Source organism: Lolium rigidum, chromosome 4 (genome assembly GCF_022539505.1).
Source record: "Lolium rigidum isolate FL_2022 chromosome 4, APGP_CSIRO_Lrig_0.1, whole genome shotgun sequence".
Taxonomy (NCBI): Eukaryota; Viridiplantae; Streptophyta; class Magnoliopsida; order Poales; family Poaceae; genus Lolium; species Lolium rigidum.
In genome coordinates, this window is record NC_061511.1 from 211,036,529 (window position 1) to 211,062,193 (window position 25,665).

The 25,665-nt window shown below is 43.6% G+C and overlaps 1 pseudogene; it reads left to right on the forward strand.

Annotated features, from left to right (window-relative positions):
* Window positions 1-803: 803 nt before the first annotated feature.
* Window positions 804-24,227, forward strand: LOC124706249 (annotated as a pseudogene).
* Window positions 24,228-25,665: the final 1,438 nt, after the last annotated feature.

Genomic DNA, 25,665 nt, shown 5'->3' on the forward strand with positions numbered 1-25,665 from the left:
TTTCAATGGTATCTTCATCTTCCAGATGGATTTGTTATTAACAATCGGTTGACTAGGTATGCATAAGGCTTTATACATGGAATTGACCGAGAATTTACTATTCTTGGTAAGATTCCAACGAAATTTATCGCTCCCCTGAACTAATTGGACTGAAGATAATCTCGTTAGCAAATCATTCCAAGAAGCTAGCCTGGGACCAATGAGATTACGCCTGAACGACACAGAGGGTGGAGAGGTTTCCATTACCTTCTGTAAGGTATCTCCCTTATGTCGAACAATATTATACAAAGCTGGATATTATTCTCGAAGAGAGGTTGTACCCAACCATTTGTCTTCCCAGAACCTTATCTCAGACCCATTTCGAATGGAGAAGGAACCGAATGGGAAAAAGTGCTTTTTAGTTTCCATAATATCAGCCCAAAAGTGAGAATCTCCGGGTTTCCATATAACCTGAGATATTGCTTTCGAGCCAACATACTTTTTTCGTAACAGTTGTTGCCATCGACCATCCTCCGTTAACAACCTGGCCAGCCATTTTCCTAGCAAGGTCCTATTTTTAACTTCAAGATCATGAACTCCAAGTCCACCTTGATCTTTTGGACGGCAAACGACACTCCATTTAGTTAACCGATATTTTTTCTTTTTATTATACCCTTGTCAAAAGAATCTTGATTGGGATAGATTCGTATATGCTTCCGTTTTCTGAATCGCATCCAACCCTCGCCGCCGCTGCAGCCGCAGTGGAGACAGGTCTCCGGCCGATCTCGAGAACGAGACCGCGCGCACTCTGATCCCGGACGACGATGAAGCTCGTCACACGAATCCTCGTCCCCAACGGGCCCGGCTCCATGAAGCTCGTGCTGCAGGTTGACGACGACCTGTGGGACGCGTACAACCTGATCGCCACCAGAGACACGGTGGAGGCAGTGACGGTGCGGAAGATCGGGGGCCGCGACACGGCGGAGCGCGTGAAGCTGGCGCTGGAGATCGCGGTGTAGACGGTGGAGTACGCCACATGTGGAGGACTTGCTGATGCGCGTGCGCACGCGATAAGAACCAGACCAAGAACGAGTATGTTCAGATCGGGCAGTACCACACCCTGGAGCTGGAGCTCAAGCGGCCCTTCATCCTCCGCGCGGAGGTCTGGGACTGGCCGGCGCTCGACAGGATCCAGAAGTCGTGTGACGACACGGCGGCCAACGCTGACCTGGCGGTGCTCCTCATGCAGGAGGGGCTCGCCCACCTCTTCCTCGTGGGGCGGAGCGTCACGACCACCAGGGCGCGCGTCGAGGTTCCCATCCCCAGGAAGCACGGCTGCGCCATGGCCGCCTACGACAACGCGGTCCGCGACTTCTTCGCCCGCGTCCTCGACGCCTTCCTCAGCCACGTCGACTTCGGCCTCGTCCAGTGCGGCGTCATCGCCAGCCCGGGCTTCACCAAGGACCATTTCCGCGACTACATGCTCCTGCAGGCCACGCGTGGGCGGGGCGACATGCGCGCCGTCACCGAGAACAAGGCGTGCATCGTGCTCGCGCGCCCTCCGGGTACCCGCACAGCCTCAAGGACGTCCTCGGCGAGAAGAGCGTCATGGCACAGATCAAGGACACCAAGGTCGTGCAGGAGGTCCCCGCCATGCAGGAGTTCTACGACATGATCACGAAGGACTCGCACCGGGCTTGCTATGGGCCCAAGCACGTGGAACTTGCGAATGAGCGGCTTTTTTCGAAGCGACCCACCAGTGGGGATCGATTTTTATTATCATGGGGGATAACGAAAACAGCCGCCAAGTCTGTTTTACAGATCAAAGTTTCACTCCTACCAACTATGTACACCACCACCGCAGCCACAGGAGGGCAACAAGGCACAAAGTAGCAAAGAACAACAAAAGGGGGAGGATCACCGCATAGGAACTACTTCGCTAGTGTTCGGTGGAAACAACAAACAAGACTAGGAGTTTCATACCAGCTACCAAAAGGGAAGTTTTTAAAGGAAGTGAAAGTAGCAGCTTCCGGTATCACCGGGGAGGACTTTAAGCCGACAGCTGACAGCAGAACAGCAGAACGCAAGATTTTTGCAGTTTTCGACGAAGGCAACAGCTTCTTCTCAGCGTCATTCAGCTAGATTATCAGCGTCTTCCTCATCTTCTCCATCAACCTCCATACCGTCATCCGGTCGATTCATCAGGCGGGGAGCATTGCTTGTGCCCGTAGATCTATCCTTCTCTTACAGGCTCCAGCGGCCAACTCAAGGAGTGCATCAGCACCTTGGTTCAATTGAGAGGCTTCAGCTGCAATATGAGATCCTGCCCAATATTTCATGAAAACTGAAAGATCGAGATGTCGCCTAGAGGGGGGGGGGGTGAATAGGCAATTACAAACTCTTGCGGATTTGTCTTGTAAGAATGCGGAATTAAACTATCGTTTAGCTTACAAGCACAAACCCTAAATATGCTAAGCTCAACTAAGTGTAACAATAGCAACTAGAGCTAAGCAAGATAGGCACAAGATATATGTAGCACAAGTGATAGCAAGATATATGTACTTCAAGCACGATGGCTATCACAAGGAAAGAGAGCTCGGGTATAGAAATAACCGAGGCACGCGGAGACGAGGATGTATTCCCGTGTTCCCTTGCTTTGCAACAAGGTACGTCACGTTTGGAGGAGTGGAGGTCCCACGAAGGATTCCCCGCGCCACGAAGGCTCACCCTATTCTCCGAACCACACCCACGAAGGATTATGGCCCTTTCCTTATGGTTAGCTTTTCCTCCGCTCCGGAGATGGCAAGCTCCACAACCACTTCACAAGCTCCACGAAGGAGAAGCCCGGGCCTCTTCACAATCTTCTTGAAGAGATCACCGGAGCACCAATCACCAAGCCAACTAGGAGGTCACCCTCCAAGAGTAACAAGCTCACGGTCTCTCACTCGAACAAATCGTGGTGGAGAGCTCAACACTATGCAATGATGCAAAGCAAGAACACCGGAGGTGTTCAAGTCCTTCACACTCAAATCCCACCAAAGCAACGAATGCTAGGATGAGATTGGAGAGGAAGAACAAGGGGAAAAGTCAACCAAAGACTCTAAGATCTAGATCCCAAGAGATTCCCTCACTTAGAGAAGAAACGGTTTGGTGGAAGTGTAGATCTCGATGGTCGCCGTATCATTAAATCCTCAAATATGAGCAAGTATGGTTGGAGGATTCAAGGGGAAGAGCAAGTTCTTCAAATAGTAGCAATGGAGGAGAGAGAATGGGAAGAACTACTCAGCCCAAGGTGGAAGAAGGGCTATTTATAGCCCAAGAGCAAATATAACCGTTGGGGAAAAGTTGGGCTGAGTCAGCCGTCGAGGAGGCCGGTCAACCGGGCCTGGGACCGGGCCGTCCGGTTCAGGACCCGGTCAGACCGGGCCACAGACCGGGCCATCCGGTCCACAGACCGGTCGACCGGGCTAGTGACCGGACCAAGCTGAAAAGCTTACTGGATAGTGCCCGGATGGCACCGGTCCAGGGGCCGGTTTGAACCGGGCCATCCGGTCAGACGGCCGGTCACGCCGGGCTCGAAACCGGATCAAGATTAAAAGCTTACTGGATAGTGCCCGGATGGCACCGGTCCAGGGGCCGGTTTGAACCGGGCCATCCGGTCAGACGGCCGGTCACGCCGGGCTAGAAACCAGGCCAGCAGGAAATCATGTTATTCAAAAACTGTGATAACTTTTGTGTCCGGACCCCGATTGACATGAAACCAATTTTGTTGGAAAGATAACGACGAATAGAACCCCAACAAGAACTGGAAATATGGAGACTCCTCACAGAACATTTTAGATGATTTTAGAGAGGGAGTCTCCCACCGTTAAGAAACGGTGAAGACGTCCAAACTCGAAAACGCAATAGAAGATGCATGCGGATTCCGTTTTCGATGAACTTGGGCTTGTTGTAAAGCTAGCAACAAGCTCAAGAACCTCACACGAGAGAAACACCAAGAAGCAATAGGGATATGCAAAGTATGCAAAGGATTGAGCTCTCTAAGACGATGCGATCAAGTTACCCAACCGAAAGCCCCTCTTGATAGTGCGGCTATCTATCCTATAATCCGGTCTCCCAACAACCACCTTGAGACCGGTAAAGGGAAAACCTAGCAAGGCCATACCTTTGCCTTGCGCATCCCGCTTGATCTTGATGATAGCTCTTCAAGCTCCACTCAAGCCGGAATGCCTCACTTGATCATCGTCGCTTCGTGAAGACTCACAAATGCTCCCCCATACACCATGATGGAAAAGCTCTATTGATGCACATCTTCACATGTCCATCATCACCAAATGGACGGCAAGCTTCAAGTATGTGATCCACTCAAGATGCTCAACTTGAACTTGCCCAACTCAACCTTGTATCTTCTCATACTCTATCATACTATCTTGAGGTGTATAAAGAATTCTTCACTTGGAATCAAGCTCTCAAGATCTTGATCATTCATTGCTTATCTCATAGGATAGAGCATGGCCAATATTGAGTTCCACATAAGAACTCCATCTTCATTTCTTCTTCTTGATCATATCACATATATATCTTCAAGCCAATGATCTTGATGCCAATACACAAGATGTATCTTTATTTACATGGCATCCATACTTGAATCCAACACATGGAATACAAGTAGAACCTATGGAATATTCCTTCATATAAACTTAATGAAAACATTAGTCCATAGGGGTTGTCATTAATTACCAAAACCACACATAGGGGCAATGTACCCTTACAATCTCCCCCATTTTGGTAATTAATGACAATCACAATAAGAGGGTTTATATAATGAATATTAGAAACAAGTACGCAACTTATCCTAGAATAAGTTGTATACAAGAGGTTGTATTTGATATGGTCAAGTATCACAAAGCTACTAGCCCATATCAAAACCGGCTTTACTCACACAACTACAACAAATGCAAGAGATGTGAGTAGAACCAATATATATAGAGAAAACTCCCCCACAATGTATGCACGTGTGATGAACATGAATTCATTGCATACATTGTCAAGATTAACCTTTGGGATAGTTTCCACTATATATATACAACCATGCAAGACATATAAATATGGAATGCATGAGAGGCAAAATACTTAAGCACAAACCAAACTTAAGTATAAAACCATTCCCTTAAACCCTCTAAACTTCTCCCCCATTGGCATCGATTGTCAAAATGGGTGAAAAATTTAGAAGGCCAATATAAAGTGAGTTCCTCCCCAAAGTGTGCACTTCTCATAATTTGAGTGGAATCAAGTGCACATATCCAATGATGAATACTTGAAGGAAGTCAAACTATATTGAGGATCAAAGATTGCATAAAGATAACATGGTGAAGTGAGCTTCAACAAATAAAGCAAGCAATCAAAGATCCAATTGGACAAACAAGGATATCATGATAAGAGAGATAGTGCTCTAAATAAAAATAAGAAAGCTCCCCAAGGTATTTGAATACAATATGCACAAACATGGAATCCTCACTCCCTATATATATCATTTAGAACACAACTAAGATAAAGAGAATATGCTTATCAAGAACAACTTGAGTCCAACAATTACGAGATATGAGTGCATGAAGAAAAACAAATAAACCAAGCACTCATAAATCTTCTTTACCAACATCACTAAAAACAAGAGGGTAAAAGATGGTTGGCAAAGAGCAAAGATATCAAGGTGATGGATTAACGCTCTCATGTATATAAGTTTCTAAAGTGGACATAGTGATCCATAAAGAAACATGCACACACAAGAGGTTAACAAAATAAATAAGATACGATATCCAAGATGAAGTCATAAAATATACCAAAGGATATTTGCTTAAAAAGCATATATAGCCTATGGCTCCAATTTTCACTAGTGGTATATGAATGAGCTTCAACTAAGAAAATCTCAAAAACATCACAACCAACAATAAGGGAAGTAAAGCTAGTTGGAATGTTTTGAGAAAGGCAACAAGTATCATAAATATGGATTTATTTCGCAATTTCATCAATATTGCACATAAGAGCTCTTTGAGGAATTGATATGCAATAAATTGCTAGAGGGCATATTTGAGATAGGTGAATCATAAACATGATATATATATATTCCTATCATATGCATCTTCTCAAATTACTCAAATGTACAATAAGAAGTTTTCTTTAAAAGGATTTTTCAAGAATCGCAATATTTTCGAAATAAAGAATTTCATGCCAAGATGCAACCTACAAGAGGTTGGATGCTATATGAGTATGCATGAATAAGATACTTGTTACCGTGATAGCAATGGCATGATGTAGTAGATAAGAGTTCATCGATCATCCTAGCTTGACTCCAATTTTCATATGGTGAAAACACCTTCCTTATAGATGAGACAAGCATCCATTGCATCTCCAATGTACCTAAAACAACATTCAAGTACATCTTGGTCCCCAAACTTATTGGGTCCAAAATGGTTAGACTAACCACAATACATAGGACACACTCCATATAAACATGTGCATATTTAGATGAAGTTTGAATTTCATGCACATCTTAGCCATTTAGGATTTGATGGAGTATATCCTACATAATGGATCGAAAGAAAGCAAGCATGCTACAAGTATAAACAAATTACATATAAGCATGCACCAAAACCTTTAAAGATCCAAGAAAGATATACTTTGGACAAAACACCAAAAGAATTAGATAAGGCATAGAGGTGCCACAAAACAAATTTGTTGTCCAAGTTATATCTAAGAAGCAAATCACAAAAGATTTGTTCAACAAAGTTCAACAAATGAACTAAGAAGAGACCATTGAGCATAAATGATGAAATAAAGCAAACATGCTCAAAGATCTATCTCATTCAAGCAAATAAGTCATGTAAGAAAGAATGAGATAGCAAACTCCCCAAAAGAGCAAGGTTCAAACAAAATAAACCAAACCCTATACACTTTTCACAATGGCACAATGTACCGTAAGGAAAAGGTTTGTCTTCCAAAACAAACACTTGATATGAATCAAGAGAATTTATCAAAACATTTTTCAAAGGGACAAGGAAGACACATGGGAGCAACAAAGATTTGTTGGAAGTAAAATAAGGCAATAAGAAACAATCCAAGGTGAAGATGATCCAAAAATTCAACCACATACAAGGTTATCAATTGTCAAAGACAATGAGTATATTGGAAATAATTTCCGGTGGAGTATTGACAATGTTAGAAAGGATCAACTTCACAATAAAAGGCATAGGATAAGTATATAGAATTGAGCACTATGCACGGATGAAGATTCTTGATAGCTTCAACTAGTCACACAATCACGCACGGCAATGATTAGAATAACTTGAAGCAAACGGTGTCCCAAATAAGATATAGAGATATGTATTTGAGGAAAAACCGCACCAAGAATTTCATATTCAAACAAAAGCCCACAAGGTGAGTAATAAAATATTTTTATTAGGAATGGAGCTTGTTTGAGCAAACATGCCACCTAGGAACAAGATAATTAAGAGCATCAACTCTAAGTGGCATAACCTCATATGTTCACATTTTCTAGGCTTGTGATATGTACAAAACATATTACTCCCCCATAATGTGATAAAACATATCTTCTAAATAAGAGGCAACTAAAATTCAACTAGAGATGATTAATGGATATTTAGAATTTGAATTTCTCATGAGTATGACACACCACATAGTGACTAGATAATCTTGCAATATCAATACTAAGTGGTGGTACTCATATACACACATTTTAAAGAAAGAGAGATGCACAAAGCATATCACTCCCCCAAAATGGGATGTTCCATTAATCACTTAAAAGAGAGCCAAATAAGATATCATCAAGATGCATTAGGCTCAAAGCAATACACAAGTATATGATGAGTCAAACAAACATACTTGAATACACAATATAGGCAAGTAAGACACAACACATACATACAAATATTTGGTACAAAACCAAACATGCAAAGGGGCAAGTAACTTACAATAAACATGAAGAGTTGAAGTATAAGTTACCGCAAAGAGGAACATTGGATATAAGATATAGATGATAATCCATATGACTTGGCTTGGTAACAATATAATATATGAAGATCCCTTAATTCTTCATGAAGTAGCCAAGTCTCCATAGACCTCCAAATGCACCTATTGATCAAGTTTGAGATTGTTGGTCCCCAAACAAGTTGGGTCCTAAGAGATTAGTCACAATAGGCTTGGCAACCCAAATGGTTCTTTTCTTGAAACCACTTTGAGTTCCAACGAACTTGGCAAATACATTGCCATCCTTATCCTTCCCTAGAGAATAATCATTATCAACAATTATAGGGTTAGATAAGGTACCACCTAAGCAAGAAGAAGCAAAGTGCCCCTTCTCACGGCATAAGTAGCAAGTGTTCCCCTTTCTCTTCTTTATTGATTTCTTCTCTTGGGGAACAATATCTTGATTCTTCTTGGGAAGTGGCCTATCTTCAACTTGAGGTCGAGCATGAGCTTGACCTTTACCTTGTGGCCGTTTCCCTTGTTGTTTCTCACTCAAGTGCTTCTTCTTCTTCTTCAATGGGCATGATCTAACATGATGCCCTTCAACCTTGCACTTGAAACAAACCAACTTGGCCGGATCCTTGACTTTGTCTTGGCCCTTCTTCTTGTTGCTCTTGCTCTTGGACTTGTTCTTGTTATTGGAGTTGAATCCAAGTCCACTCTTGTCATTGGGGGATTGTTGCACACTTAGCATCTTGTCAAGTGCGGATTTCCCTTCATGACGCTTTTCCAAGTCTTTCTTTAAAGAAAGGACTTGGGCCTCGAGCTCTTTGATTTCCTCTACATGGTTAGTAGAAATGCAAGTACTAGAGGAAGTAGAAGCTTCATTGTTAGAGCAACAAGGCAAAGTGAGTAATCCAACACAAGGTGTATCACTAGTTTGACTAGGTGGATTACAAGGACTAGCACATGGCAATATAACATTTGTAGTAGAGATTGTGCTAACATCCATATGAGGCTCACAAGATGTTACCTTAGTGATACTTGCCTCATGAGCTAACTTTAGCCCATCATAGGAAATTAGAAGATCATCATGAGAGCTTGAGAGCTTTTTATGACTTTCTTCCAATTCCCTATAATTGCTAGTTAGCAACTCAAGTTGAGCCCTTAGCTCAACATTCTCCTCTAAGGTAGATGCTTCACAAGAATTAGAGTTAGTAGCACAAGCATCAACAATAGTTTTCTCATTTTCATGCATATAGGATTCAATTTTTTGTGTAAGCATAAAATTAGCATGCTTCTCATCTTTTAGCTCATGCTTGAGGAGAGTGAATCTCATTTCCTCATTTTCAACATGGGACTCCAACTTCACTATGGTTTCCTTATATTTATTCAAGATATCCATAGAGTGTTCGAGATTAGCACGAGCTTCTTTATTACCATGAAGAGAAGCATATATCATTGCCATATTATGCACCAAGGTATTATATTCTTCATCATTATCATCATCATCACTCTCATCATTAGAGGGAGTGTTAGGAGTCAAAGTAGGAGATACCTTTGATCCATTTGCCATAAGGCACATGTGCATACCGGAGAATGAAGATGAAGATATTCTTGAATCCTCATTTGAAAACATGTCTTGATCCATATAGTGTTCGGTTTCCTCTACATTGTTAGTCAACAAACAACTAGAGGAAATATAAGCATTTTGATTATGGGGGCAAGACAAGGTAAGCATATCTTCATGAGATCTATGTAAGCAATTTACACATGATATGCAAGGACTATCAACACAAGCATGTAGGTCATTTTCAATGCTAGATGTGTTTAAGTCCAAAGAGGAAGCATTACAATGGGATAGAGATGAATAATCATCACTATTGAGCACAATATCAACATTGCAATTTTCCTCACCACTCACCATATCATTACCTCGTGTCTTGCTACACGTTGGTGAAGTGAAAGAAGATGATAACTCATCACGACCGGAGGTGGAAGCAACTTGGAGCTCTTCATGATGTGAAGGGGAAGAGAGCTCCTCGGAGTCACCACCGACCAATTGAGAAGTGGATCCACCAAACATTTCCTTAAGCTTGATCCACATCTCATGAGACGATTTTCGCTTTATATATATCAAGAACCTACGAAAATCGGGTCTCAAAGAGAATAAAAGCTCATTAGATACTTGAGCTTCAAGATGTAAGTTTTTCTCATCCTCTAAAGATAGATTTTGAGAATCCATCGGAGGAGAAAACCGACATCTAGAAATTGCTCTATATGTGGACACAAGGTCCGAAGCTTACAAAGCAAGCAATTTCGCCACAAATGATAATTTGTGCCAACAAAGATAATTGTGTCATTGTGCACTAAATTACTAGCCGACATCTTTACTCTCAAGGCGGTGAAGCCTAAAACAAGGAGAGACCTTGCTCGATACCAATTGAAAGATCGAGATGTCGCCTAGAGGGGGGGGTGAATAGGCAATTACAAACTCTTGCGGATTTGTCTTGTAAGAATGCGGAATTAAACTATCGTTTAGCTTACAAGCACAAACCCTAAATATGCTAAGCTCAACTAAGTGTAACAATAGCAACTAGAGCTAAGCAAGATAGGCACAAGATATATGTAGCACAAGTGATAGCAAGATATATGTACTTCAAGCACGATGGCTATCACAAGGAAAGAGAGCTCGGGTATAGAAATAACCGAGGCACGCGGAGACGAGGATGTATTCCCGTGTTCCCTTGCTTTGCAACAAGGTACGTCACGTTTGGAGGAGTGGAGGTCCCACGAAGGATTCCCGCGCCACGAAGGCTCACCCTATTCTCCGAACCACACCCACGAAGGATTATGGCCCTTTCCTTATGGTTAGCTTTTCCTCCGCTCCGGAGATGGCAAGCTCCACAACCACTTCACAAGCTCCACGAAGGAGAAGCCCGGGCCTCTTCACAATCTTCTTGAAGAGATCACCGGAGCACCAATCACCAAGCCAACTAGGAGGTCACCCTCCAAGAGTAACAAGCTCACGGTCTCTCACTCGAACAAATCGTGGTGGAGAGCTCAACACTATGCAATGATGCAAAGCAAGAACACCGGAGGTGTTCAAGTCCTTCACACTCAAATCCCACCAAAGCAACGAATGCTAGGATGAGATTGGAGAGGAAGAACAAGGGGAAAAGTCAACCAAAGACTCTAAGATCTAGATCCCAAGAGATTCCCTCACTTAGAGAAGAAACGGTTTGGTGGAAGTGTAGATCTAGATCCCCTCTCTCAAATCCTCAAATATGAGCAAGTATGGTTGGAGGATTCAAGGGGAAGAGCAAGTTCTTCAAATAGTAGCAATGGAGGAGAGAGAATGGGAAGAACTACTCAGCCCAAGGTGGAAGAAGGGCTATTTATAGCCCAAGAGCAAATATAACCGTTGGGGAAAAGTTGGGCTGAGTCAGCCGTCGAGGAGGCCGGTCAACCGGGCCTGGGACCGGGTCGTCCGGTTCAGGACCCGGTCGGACCGGGCCACTGACCGGGCCATCCGGTCCACAGACCGGTCGACCGGGCTAGTGACCGGACCAAGCTGAAAAGCTTACTGGATAGTGCCCGGATGGCACCGGTCCAGGGGCCGGTTTGAACCGGGCCATCCGGTCAGACGGCCGGTCACGCCGGGCTCGAAACCGGATCAAGATTAAAAGCTTACTGGATAGTGCCCGGATGGCACCGGTCCAGGGGCCGGTTTGAACCGGGCCATCCAGGTCGAACGGCCGGTCACGCCGGGCTAGAAACCGAGGCCAGCAGGAAATCATGTTATTCAAAAACTGTGATAACTTTTGTGTCCGGACCCCGATTGACATGAAACCAATTTTGTTGGAAAGATAACGACGAATAGAACCCCAACAAGAACTGGAAATATGGAGACTCCTCACAGAACATTTTAGATGATTTTAGAGAGGGAGTCTCCCACCGTTAAGAAACGGTGAAGACGTCCAAACTCGAAAACGCAATAGAAGATGCATGCGGATTCCGTTTTCGATGAACTTGGGCTTGTTGTAAAGCTAGCAACAAGCTCAAGAACCTCACACAGAGAAACACCAAGAAGCAATAGGGATATGCAAAGTATGCAAAGGATTGAGCTCTCTAAGACGATGCGATCAAGTTACCCAACCGAAAGCCCCTCTTGATAGTGCGGCTATCTATCCTATAATCCGGTCTCCCAACAACCACCTTGAGACCGGTAAAAGGAAAACCTAGCAAGGCCATACCTTTGCCTTGCGCATCCCGCTTGATCTTGATGATAGCTCTTCAAGCTCCACTCAAGCCGGAATGCCTCACTTGATCATCGTCGCTTCGTGAAGACTCACAAATGCTCCCCCATACACCATGATGGAAAAGCTCTATTGATGCACATCTTCACATGTCCATCATCACCAAATGGACGGCAAGCTTCAAGTATGTGATCCACTCAAGATGCTCAACTTGAACTTGCCCAACTCAACCTTGTATCTTCTCATACTCTATCATACTATCTTGAGGTGTATAAAGAATTCTTCACTTGGAATCAAGCTCTCAAGATCTTGATCATTCATTGCTTATCTCATAGGATAGAGCATGGCCAATATTGAGTTCCACATAAGAACTCCATCTTCATTTCTTCTTCTTGATCATATCACATATATATCTTCAAGCCAATGATCTTGATGCCAATACACAAGATGTATCTTTATTTACATGGCATCCATACTTGAATCCAACACATGGAATACAAGTAGAACCTATGGAATATTCCTTCATATAAACTTAATGAAAACATTAGTGTAGGAAAACGTAGCATAGAAAACAAAAATTTTCCTACCGCGAACACGCAATCCAAGCCAAGATGCAATCTAGAAGACGGTAGCAACGAGGGGGTATCGAGTCTCACCCTTGAAGAGATTCCAAAGCCTACAAGATGAGGCTCTTGTTGCTGCGGTAGACGTTCACTTGCCGCTTGCAAAAGCGCGTAGAAGATCTTGATCACGATCGGTTCCGGCGCCACGAACGGGCAGCACCTCCGTACTCTGTCACACGTTCGGTTGTTGATGAAGACGACGTCCACCTCCCCGTTCCAGCGGGCAGCGGAAGTAGTAGCTCCTTCTTGAATCCGACAGCACGACGGCGTGGTGTCGGTGGTGGTGGAGAAGTCCGGCGGAGCTTCGCTAAGCGTGCGGGAAGTGGAGGAGCGAGGCGGCTAGGGTTTGGGGAGAGGGGGCGCCGGCCACTATAGGGGTGCGGCCACCTTGGTGGTGTTTGAGGTGGCCGGCCCCCTCCCCCTTGTCCCTCATTATATAGGTGGAACCCCAAGAGGTGGTGTCCAAGTCTTCGAATAAGACCCGAACCAAATCCTTCCATAGGAGGGGGCAATCCTAGCCCAACTAGGACTCCCACCCAAAGGTGGGATTCCCACCTCCCATGTGGGGGTGGCCGGCCCCTAGGGGGAGTCCACTTGGGACTCCTCCCCCACTAGGGTTGGCCGGCCATGGGGGGTGGAGTCCCTTGTGGACTCCACCTTCCTTGGTGGTTTCTTCCGGACTTTTCTAGAACCTTCTAGAACCTTCCATAGAACCTTCCGCGACATTTTATTCACATAAAATGACATCCTATATATGAATCTTATTCTCCGGACCATTCCGGACCTCCTCGTGATGTCCGGGATCACATCCGGGACTCCGAACAAATATTCCAACTTCATTCCATATACAAGAACTACCATTTCAACATCCAACTTTAAGTGTGTCACCCTACTGGCTCGAGAACTATGCGGACATGGTTGAGTACTCACTCCGACCAATAACCAATAGCGGGATCCGGAGATCCATAATGGCTCCCACATATTCAACGATGACTTTAGTGATCGAATGAACCATTCACATACATTACCAATTCCCTTTGTCTCGCGATATTTTACTTGTCCGAGGTTTGATCTTCGGTATCACTCTATACCTTGTTCAACCTCGTCTCCTGACAAGTACTCTTTTACTCGTACCGTGGTATGTGGTCTCTTATGAACTCATTCATATGCTTGCAAGACATTAGACGACATTCCACCGAGAGGGCCCGAGTATATCTATCCGTCATCGGGATGGACAAATCCCACTATTGATCCATATGCCTCAACTCATACTTTCCGGATACTTAATCCCACCTTTATAGCCACCCATTTACGCAAGTGGTGTTTGGTGTAATCAAAGTACCTTTCCGGTATAAGTGATTTACATGATCTCATGGTCATAAGGACTAGGTAACTATGTATCGAAAGCTTATAGCAAATAACTTAATGACGAGATCTTATGCTACGCTTAATTGGGTGTGTCCATTACATCATTCATATAATGATATAACCTTGTTATTAATAACATCCAATGTTCATGATTATGAAACTAATCATCCATTAATCAACAAGCTAGTTTAAGAGGCATACTAGGGACTTCTTGTTGTCTACATATCACACATGTACTAATGTTTCGGTTAATACAATTCTAGCATGATATATAAACATTTATCATAAACATAAAGATATAAATAATAACCACTTTATTATTGCCTCTAGGGCATATCTCCTTCAGCCTCCCACTTGCACTAGAGTCAATAATCTAGATTACATAGTAATATACCTAACACCCATGGCATTCGGTGTTGGTCATGCTTTGCCCTAGGGAGAGCTTTAGTCAACGGATCTGCTACATTCAGATCGTTGTGTACTTTGCAAATCTTTACTTCTCCATCTTCGATGTACTCGCGAATCGAGTGGTAACGCAGCCTTGATATGCTTCAGCCTCTTGTGTGACCTTGGTTCTTGTGCATTGGCGATGGCACCCATGTTATCACAGTAAATGATTAATGGGTCCAATGCACTAGGAACCACACCGAGCTCTACAATGAACCTCTTCATCCATACCGCTTCTGATGAAGCCTCTGAAGCCGCTATGTACTCTGATTCTGTTGAAGACTTCGCCACCGTGCACTACTTCGAGCTTGCCCAGCTTACTGCAGCACCATTCAATATAAACACGTACCCGGACTGTGACTTAGAGTCATCAGGATCATTGTTCCAACTTGCATCGGTGTAACCGTTTACAACGAGCTCTTGGTCACCTCCATAACAAAGAAACATATCCTTAGTTCTTTTCAAGTACTTCAGGATATTCTTGACCGCTGTCCAGTTGTTCCATTCCTGGATCACTTTGATATCCGCTAGTCAAACTAACAGCATGTGCTATATCCGGTCTAGTACATAGCATGGCATACATGATAGATCCTATCGCCGAGGCATAGGGGATATTATTCATCCTTTCTCTTCTTCTCGCCGTAGCCGGTCCTTGAGTCTTACTCAATACCTTGCCTCGGTAACATAGGTAAGAACCCTTTCTTACTTTCGTCCATTCTAAATTTCTTTAGAATCTTGTCCAGATATGTACTCTGTGATAGCCCTATTAGGCGTCTTGATCTATCTCTATAAATCTTGATGCCTAATATATATGATGCTTCACCAAGGTCTTTCATTGAAAAACTATTATTCAAATAACCCTTAACACTCGCTAATAGTTCTATATCATTCCCGATCAATAATATGTCATCTACATATAATATCAGGAATGCTACAGTAGCTCCCACTCACTTTCTTGTAAATACAGGCCTATCCATGGCACTGTATAAACCCGAAGTCTTTGATCACCTTATCAAAGCGTCGGTTCCAACTTCTTGATGCTTGCTTCAGTCCATAGATTGAACGCCGAAGTTTGCATACTTTGTCAGCATTTTTAGGATCGACAAAACCTTTGGGTTGTACCATATACAACTCTTCCTCAATGTCTCCATTAAGGAACGCCGTTTTGACATCCATCTCGCCAAATCTCATAATCGAAAAATGCAGCTATTGCTAACAAAATCCTCACAGATTTTAGCTTCGCTACCGGTGAGAAAGTCTCATCGTAGTCAACTCCTTGAATTTGTCGGAAACCCTTTGCGACAAGTCGAGCTTTATAGACAGTAATATTACCATCAGCATCCGTTTTTCTCTTGAAGATCCATTTATTCTCGACAGCCTTTCGGCTCTCGGTAAGTCTACCAAAGTCCATACTTTGTTATCATACATGGATCCCATTTCGGATTTCATGGCTTCTTGCCATTTGTTGGAATCTGGGCTCATCATCGCTTCTTCATACGTCGCAGGGTCCTCATCATTGTTATCCACAATCATGACATTTAGACAAGGATCAAACCAATCAGGAGTGGTACGTTCCCTTGTCGATCCGCGAGGTTCGCAGTTTCCTCGTTCGAAGTTTCATGATCATTATCATTTGCTTCCTCTCGTTGCCGGTGTAGGCGGTACAGGTACAACTTCCGGCATCGCGCTACTCCGATCAACGAGTATAGATTCATCAATCTCATCGAGTTCTACTTTTCTTCCAGATCACTTCTTTAGTGAGAAATTCTTTCTCAAGAAAGGTTCCGTTCTTAGCAACAAAGATTTTGCCTTCGGATCTCGTGATAGAAAGTGTACCCTATAGTTTCCTTAGGGTATCCTATGAAGACGCATTTCTCCGCTTTGGGTTCTAGCTTGTCCGGTTGTAACCTTTTTACATAGGCTTCGCAACCCCAAACTTTCAGGAACGACTGACTTAGGTTTCTTATTAAACCATAATTCATACGGTGTCGTTTCTACGGATTTTGATGGTGCTCTATTTAAAGTGAATGCGGCTGTCTCTAATGCATAACTCCAAAAAGATAACGGCAAATCGGTAAGAGACATCATAGAACGAACCATATCTAAGAGAGTTCGATTACGACGTTCGGACACACCGTTTCGTTGTGGTGTTCCCGGCGGTGTCAATTGTGAAAGTATTCCGCATTTCTTTAAATGCATGCCAAACTCATAACTCAGATATTCACCTCCACGATCAGATCGTAGAAATTTAATCTTCTTGTTACGTTGATTTTCTACTTCACTTTGGAACTCCTTAAACTTCTCGAAAGTTTCGGATTTATGTTTCATGAAATAGATATACCCATATCTACTCGGATCATCTCGTGAAGGTTAGAACATAACGATAACCACCGCGCGATGCTACGCTCATTGGTCCGCACACATCGGTATGTATGATTTCCAATAAGTCAGTAGCTCGCTCCATCATACCGTAAAATGGAGTCTTAGTCATTTTTCCCATCGGACATGCTTCGCATCTATCAAGTGACTCAAAGTCAAGTGATTCTAGTAATCCATCGGTATGGAGTTTCTTCATGCGTTTCACTCCAATATGACCAAGACGACAAGTGCCACATATAAGTAGAATTATCATTCAATTTAATTCGCTTAGCATCAATGTTATGTATATGCGTATCACTACTATCGAGATCTAACAGAAATAAGCCATTCTTTTGTGGTGCTCGACCATAAAAGATATTATTCATAAAAATAGAACAACCATTATTCTCAGACTTGAATGAATAACCGTCTTGCATTAAACAAGATCCAGATATAATGTTCATGCTCAACGCAGTACATAATAACAATTATTTAGGCTTAAAACTAATCCCGAAGGTAGATGTAGAGGAAATGTGCCGACTGCGATCACATTGACCTTGGATCCGTTTCCAACGCGCATCGTCACTTCATCCTTCGACAGCTTGTCGTTTATTCTTTAGTTCCTGTTTCGAGTTACAAATATGAGCAACCGAACCAGTATCAAATACCCGTGTACTAGAACGAGAACCAGTGAAATGAACATCTATAACATGTATATCATATATACCTTCTTTCTTCTTCTTGACAAGGCCGCTCTTCATATCAGCCAGATACTTGGAGCAATTACGCTTCCAGTGTCCCTTCTCCTTGCAGTAATAGCACTCAAGCATCGTGCTTAGGGCCGTTCTTAGGTTTCACAGAGGCGTGGCAGCTTTCTTGCCACCCTTCTTGAATTTTCCCTTAGACTTGCCCCTGTTTCTTGAAACCGGTGGTCTTGTTGACCATCAACACTTGGTGCTCTTTCTTGATCTCAATCTCAAGCAGCTTTTAGCATGCCAAAGAGTTCAGGTAACTCCTTGTTCATGTTCTCGCATATTGTAGTTCATCACAAAGTTCTTGTAACTTGGTGGCGGTGATTGAAGGACACGATTAATCCCCGATCCGTTAGGAATCACTATTCCCAAGTCACCGAGTTTCTTCGCATGCCCGGTCATGGCGAGCATGTGCTCACTAACGGAGCTGCCTTCTTCCATCATACAACCTGAAAAATTGTTCCGATGCTTCATAGCATTCCACGGCCGCATGAGTCTCAAAAATAGTCTTCAACTCTTTCATCAACTCATGAGGATCGTGGTGCTCAAAACGTTTTTGAAGATCGGATTCCAGATCGCATAAGATGGCACACTCGAACTTGAGAGTACCGAGTTTTCCGAGTCGCGTAAACAGCTTTTACTTCATCGGTTTCAGTTTCGCAGGAGGGTCACCTAGCGGTGCATCAAGCACATATTGCAGTATTTCCGCCGGAGAGGAAGATCCTCACATGACGGAACCAGCCGGTGAAGTTGCTACCGTTGCTCTTAAGCTTTTCTTTCTCTAGGAACCGGTTAAAATTGATTGGGGACGCCATCTCTACAACATATATTTGCAATAGTTTAGACTAAGTTTATGACAAATTGAGTTCAAATTTTAATTCTACATAATTAAAAATCTAGATGAACTCCCACTCAAAACAATATCCCTCGCATTGTCTTAGTGATCACACGAACCAAATCCACCGCACCAAAACCCGATCATCACGAGAAAAGGTGTGATTTCTTTGGCGAACACTCAAAGTGTTCATCATATCAACCATATGATTCATGCTCTACCTTTCGGTATCATGTGTTCCGAGACCATGTCCGTACATGCTAGGCTCGTCAAGGCCACCTTAGTATCCGCATGTGCAAAACCTGTCTTGCACCCGTTTGTATGTACTTATTGAATCTATCACACCCGATCATCACGAGATGCTTCGAAACGACAAGACTTGATAACGGTGCTACTAAGGATGAACACTTTATTATCTTGAGATTTTAGTGAGGGATCATCTTATAATGCTACCGTCGCGATCTAAGCAAAATAAGATGCATAAAAGGATTAACATCACATGCAGTTCATATGTGATATGATATGGCCCTTTTGTCTTTGCGCCTTTGATCTTCATCTCCAAAGCACCGGACATGATCTCCATCATCTTCGGGCATGATCTCCATCATCGTCGGCGAAGCACCAAGGTCAATGGCGCCGTCTTCATGATTGTCCTCCATGTAGCAACTATTACAACTACTTTGAAATACTACTCAACATGAAATTTAAAGACAACCATAAGGCTCTCGCCGGTTGCCACAATACAATAATGATCATCTCATACATATTCATCATCACATTATGGCCATATCACATCACCAAACCCCGCAAAAACAAGTTAGACGCTCTCTAATTTGGTTTGCATATTTTACGTGGTTTAGGGTTTTTCGATATAGATCTAATCTACCTACGAACATGAACCACAACGTTGATACTAATGTTGTCAATAGAAGAGTAAATTGAATCTTTACTATAGTAGGAGAGACGAGACACCCGCAAAGCCTCTTATGCAATACAAGTTGCATGTCGAACGAGGAACAAGTCTCATGAACGCGGTCATGTAAAGTTAGTCCGAGCCGCTTCATCCCACTATGCCATAAAGATGCAAAGTACTCAACTAAAGATAACAAGAGCATCAACGCCCACAAACCATTGTGTTCTACTCGTGCAACCATCTATGCATAGACACGGCTCTGATACCACTGTAGGAAAACGTAGCATAGAAAACAAAAATTTTCCTACCGCGAACACGCAATCCAAGCCAAGATGCAATCTAGAAGACGGTAGCAACGAGGGGGTATCGAGTCTCACCCTTGAAGAGATTCCAAAGCCTACAAGATGAGGCTCTTGTTGCTGCGGTAGACGTTCACTTGCCGCTTGCAAAAGCGCGTAGAAGATCTTGATCACGATCGGTTCCGGCGCCACGAACGGGCAGCACCTCCGTACTCGGTCACACGTTCGGTTGTTGATGAAGACGACGTCCACCTCCCCGTTCCAGCGGGCAGCGGAAGTAGTAGCTCCTCTTGAATCCGACAGACACGACGGCGTGGTGTCGGTGGTGGTGGAGAAGTCCGGCGGAGCTTCGCTAAGCGTGCGGGAAGTGGAGGAGCGAGGCGGCTAGGGTTTGGGGAGAGGGGGCGCCGGCCACTATAGGGGTGCGGCCACCTTGGTGGTGTTTGAGGTGGCCGGCCCCCTCCCCTTGTCCCTCATTATATAGGTGGAACCCCAAGAGGTGGTGTCCAAGTCTTCGAATAAGACCCGAACCAAATCCTTCCATAGGAGGGGGCAATCCTAGCCCAACTAGGACTCCCACCCAAAGGTGGGATTCCCACCTCCCATGTGGGGGTGGCCGGCCCCTAGGTGGAGTCCACTTGGGACTCCTCCCCCACTAGGGTTGGCCGGCCATGGGGGTGGAGTCCCTTGTGGACTCCACCTTCCTTGGTGGTTTCTTCCGGACTTTTCTAGAACCTTCTAGAACCTTCCATAGAACCTTCCGCGACATTTTATTCACATAAAATGACATCCTATATATGAATCTTATTCTCCGGACCATTCCGGGACTCCTCGTGATGTCCGGGATCACATCCGGGACTCCGAACAAATATTCCAACTTCATTCCATATACAAGAACTACCATTTCAACATCCAACTTTAAGTGTGTCACCCTACTGGTTCGAGAACTATGCGGACATGGTTGAGTACTCACTCCGACCAATAACCAATAGCGGGATCCGGAGATCCATAATGGCTCCCACATATTCAACGATGACTTTAGTGATCGAATGAACCATTCACATACATTACCAATTCCCTTTGTCTCGCGATATTTTACTTGTCCGAGGTTTGATCTTCGGTATCACTCTATACCTTGTTCAACCTCGTCTCCCGACAAGTACTCTTTTACTCGTACCGTGGTATGTGGTCTCTTATGAACTCATTCATATGCTTGCAAGACATTAGACGACATTCCACCGAGAGGGCCCAGAGTATATCTATCCGTCATCGGGATGGACAAATCCCACTATTGATCCATATGCCTCAACTCATACTTTCCGGATACTTAATCCCACCTTTATAGCCACCCATTTACGCAAGTGGTGTTTGGTGTAATCAAAGTACCTTTCCGGTATAAGTGATTTACATGATCTCATGGTCATAAGGACTAGGTAACTATGTATCGAAAGCTTATAGCAAATAACTTAATGACGAGATCTTATGCTACGCTTAATTGGGTGTGTCCATTACATCATTCATATAATGATATAACCTTGTTATTAATAACATCCAATGTTCATGATTATGAAACTAATCATCCATTAATCAACAAGCTAGTTTAAGAGGCATACTAGGGACTTCTTGTTGTCTACATATCACACATGTACTAATGTTTCGGTTAATACAATTCTAGCATGATATATAAACATTTATCATAAACATAAAGATATAAATAATAACCACTTTATTATTGCCTCTAGGGCATATCTCCTTCAATTAGTCCATAGGGGTTGTCATTAATTACCAAAACCACACATAGGGGCAATGTACCCTTACAAAAACCACAACATGAAATATTAGTTCAACATGATTTTTTGGGATTTTTTTAAAGCAAGCTTTATTACGCGCTTTCCAAATGGCCCAGCAAATTGTTGTCAGTCCAGCAATTTGGACATTGCGACTGGTAGTGGAGTGATTTGGTATCCACCAAAAGTATTGTGCAAAGGACCCAGGCCGATTATGGGCCCCCACAGTCACACCCACCATGCTCCACAGGAATTTTGCTGTAGTACAAGAAAAGAAGAGGTGTAGAATAGATTCATGGGCAAAGCAAAAAAGGCAAGTAGGGCTGCCTGCCCAGTTTCTTTTCAGCAAGTTGTCTTTTGTTGCTATGGTATTATGCCAGATGAGCCACATCCAGACTTTGATTTTTAAAGGGATTTTGCTCTTCCAAAGATTCTTAAAAGACTTGTCAATGCCATTACTGCATAATTGCTTATACAGGCTCTTTACAGAAAACTGTCCATTTTGTGTCCATTTCCACCTTGGCATGTCAGTAGCATCAGTCAAAGTTATCTGCTGAACGATATTAACAAGTCCACACCACAACTCCATTAAACCAGGATATTAACAAGTCCACACCACAACTCCATTAAACCAGCAGGCAACCATCTTCTAAAGGAGAGCCTCCAGCCTATATTTGCTGCCGCAGCAACTGTGATGTTCTGTTCATTACAAATGGCAAAAATCTCAGGAAATTTGTCCTTCAGAGGGGAATGGCCACACCAAGCATCTCCCCAGAAACTAGTCCTGCAACTATTTACAACAATCATCCTTCTCCCACACAGATATATATCCCTTATATGGAGCATATCTGACCAAAGAGGAGAATCTCCACTTTTGTGTCTGGTAAAATAAATACCAGCATTCCCCATGTATTTTTTCCTCATAAAATTCTGCCAAGGCCCTTCATCCTTTTCCAGTTTCCACCACCACTTACACATCAGGGCAATATTGAATTTGTGCAAATCTTTCACACCAAGGCCACCTTTACTTCTAGGTTTAAAAATCCATCTCCATTTAACAAAATGATATTTCTTTTGTCAGCAGCTCCAGCCCAAAAGAAACTCCTGATGGGTCTTGAAATATTTTCTATGTTAGTTTTGTGGAGAAGTCTCATTGACATCTGATACACAACAATATTAGAGAGGCAAACATCAATTTTGATCAATCTACCTCCAATGGATAGAGTACTACCCATCCAACCACCCATACTTTTCTTCACCTTGTCTTCTATGAACTGCAAGTCAGCTACTGACAGTCTTCTGGCACACACTGGGGTCCCCAAGTATTTAATGGGCCACTTACCTTTCTGACAATTGAACAAGTCTACATAATCCTGCAATTTGTCAGGTTCATCAAGTACAAGCATGATTTCACTTTTTTCAAAGTTAATTTTCAAGCCATACATCACTTCAAATATATACAGCAGCAGCAGCTTTAAATTTCTGGCTCCTTCAAAATCATCTTGAATCAGGAGTATAGTGTCATCTGCATACTGTAGAATAGCAACACCATTTTCCACCAAGTTATCAGCCAAACCTTTAAGCAGACCATTCATTTGTGCATTTTCAATCATTTTGGACAAACTATTAGCTGCCATATTGAACAAAAAGGGAGCAAAAGGGTCACCTTGCCTTACCCCTTTGAAACTGCCAAAATATGGGCCCATCATGTCATTAATTTTGACACTAAGGGTCCCTTTTGTAACTGCTTCTTTAATCCATATTATCCACTTGTCACTAAATCCTTTCTGTTTGCAACAATCAAACAAAAAATTCCAATTCACTTTGTCATATGCTTTCTCAAAGTCAATTTTCAGCACAACTCCTTGTTATTTCTTGACTTTGGACTCTCTGAAGATTTCATGTAGCAACATCACTCCATCTGTAATATATATTCCTATGATAAGAGCATTTTGGAAAGGATGAATAAGTTTTCCCATCACTGGCTCAGCTCTAGCAGTCATAGTTTTATTGAAAATCTTGAACAAGACTTGTAATAAGCAGATCGGCCTATACTTCTGGATGATATTTGCATCTTCTCCCTTGGGAATGAGAGTAATGATCCCATAATTTATTATCTCCAAATTAAACTTGTGTTCATGGAAATCATTAAACATTTGCAACATATCTAGTTTGATAATATCCCAACTATGTTGGTAGAATTCCACAGGGATTCCATCAGGGCGAGCAGCCTTATTTTTCTCCATCTGATAGATAATATCATGAATTTCTTCCTCAGTAAAGTTCCTATCAAGATTTGTCCTGTCTTCATCTTCTAATTTTTCCTCTCTGTCCCATATATTATCTCTCAGTCTGACACCAGCATCAATAGCTGGCCCAAATAGATTTTTGAATAGCCTTGTGTTTTAAATGAGCGGCTGGCCATCAAGACTCTCCTGCTCACGGATACTTGGTTCAGGAGCCCCGACGTTGCTGCTAGACGCAAGTATGTCGACCTCGCCGAATCCGTCAAGAAGCTCGGTGGCACCGTGCGTGTCTTTTCCTCCATGAATGTCTCTGGCCATCAGCTCGACCAGGTGACGGGAATAGCTGCCGTGCTTCGTTTTCCTCTCCCCGAGATATGATTTTATCCTTCTATCAATATTGTCTACAATATTGATTTACCCAGTAGTATAACATTTCCGGTGCACTTATCCAAAACAAAGTTCTTTATCGTCAAGGTTCTTCGTAATCTACATATGTTAATAAAACATGATGTACAATACATTATTTTTAGTCTTCTCCATTGGGGGAGGCACTTGGTGATGTCCCTTGTCGGTACCTGGGCCTGCCGCTCAGTTTCCGCCATCCGCGGCGCATCGGCTTCCAACCGCTGCTTGATAAGCTCGGCAGTCGCATCGTTCGAGGCCGTCCCGCGGGACACGGATCATCATCAGGCCCTAGCGACGGAGGAGCAAGTACGCTCTGAAGAGATCGCCATGAGGCGGGCATACGAGATGTCGGTCCTGGCGGCGGTCCACCGCGTAGCCCGAGAGGAGGTGGCGGCGGCAAGTGATACGTCTCCAACGTATCCATAATTTCTAATATTCCATGCTTGTTTTATGACAATACTTACATGTTTTGATTTCACTTTATAATGTTTTTATGCGTTTTCCGGAACTAACCTATTAACAAGATACCACAAGTGCAGTTCTCGTTTTCTCGCTGTTTTTGGTTCCGGAAAGGTCGTTCGGGCAATATTCTCGGAATTGGACGAAATCAACGCCAAACATCCTATTTTTCCCGGAAGCATCCGGAACACCGAAGGAGAGTCGGAGGAGAGCCGGGGGCCACCACACAGGTGGGCCGCGCGGGCCACACCCTGGCCGCGCCGGCCTGGTGTGGGGCCACCCTGTCGCCCCTCCTGCGCCGCCTCTTCGCCTATTTAAGCCCTTTCGACCTAAAAACGCAGTACCAATTGACGAAGTCGCCAGAAACCCTCCAGAACGCCGCCACATCGCGAAACTCCGTCTCGGGAGCCAGAAGTCTCCGTTCTGGCACTCCACCGGACGGGAATTGGAGGAGATCATCGCCATCATCACCACCGACGCCTCTCCATCGACCAGCCATGTTTCCCCCATCCATGTGTGAGTAATTCCCCGCCGTAGGCCGAAGGGGATGGTAGGGATTGGATGAGATTGGTCATGTAATAGTGTAAGATTGTTAGGGCATAGTGCCTAGTGTCCGTAATTGGTACTTTGATGGTATTGTTGCAACTTGTTATGCTTAATGCTTGTCACTAGGGCCCGAGTGCCATGATCTCAGATCCGAACATGTTATTATTTCATCATGATTTTCATTGTTTATGGTCTTACCCGCAAGTTGTATACACATGTCGCCGTCCGGAACCAATGACCCCGAAGTGACGAAATCGGGACAACCGGAGGGGATGGTAGTGATGTGAGGATCACATGTGTTCACGGAGTGTTAATGCTTTGCTCCGGTACTCTATTAAAAGGAGTGCCTTAATATCCAAGAGATTCCCTTGAGGCCCGGCTGCCACCGGCTGGTAGGACAAAAGAT